Source organism: Atta colombica, unplaced genomic scaffold (genome assembly GCF_001594045.1).
Source record: "Atta colombica isolate Treedump-2 unplaced genomic scaffold, Acol1.0 scaffold138, whole genome shotgun sequence".
Taxonomy (NCBI): Eukaryota; Metazoa; Arthropoda; class Insecta; order Hymenoptera; family Formicidae; genus Atta; species Atta colombica.
Window position 1 is genome coordinate 53085 of NW_017259226.1, and position 525 is coordinate 53609.

Below are 525 nucleotides of genomic sequence, written 5' to 3' on the forward strand. Positions count from 1 at the left end.
TATATATATGAGTTATTTTTTTGATTAAATTGAAAAATCCTAAGTATCTCTAACATCCTTACATCTATAATTGTAAAAGCCTACAACACGAAATGAGGGTAATTGGTTCAGTAATCTATTGAATAATTGATTGAAGGTTAACTTCTTCGTTACTATCACACACTATTTAATTTAAATGTTTTAATTTAAATTCTCTAATAACTCCATCGCAAATACTACACAATTAAGCATATTTAAGATTTAAAAGTAAATTGTGTTACAGAAAGTACGAAACGTGTACAAGTCACGTAACGGAACGAAAGAAAGCAAGCGTATTTTACGTAAAATTGTTAAAAATATTCATCATTGTAAACTTCGATCGATATGTTCGAAGTATAAATGTTTTTCAACAAACTGCATCGATGTATTTAATGAATGAAATAAAAGGCAGAACAAATAGAAAAAGATAAGAAAACAAAATAAGCAGTAGTAACATCGATAGATAAAAAAAAAAGAGAAACAAATATATATATATATATATATATA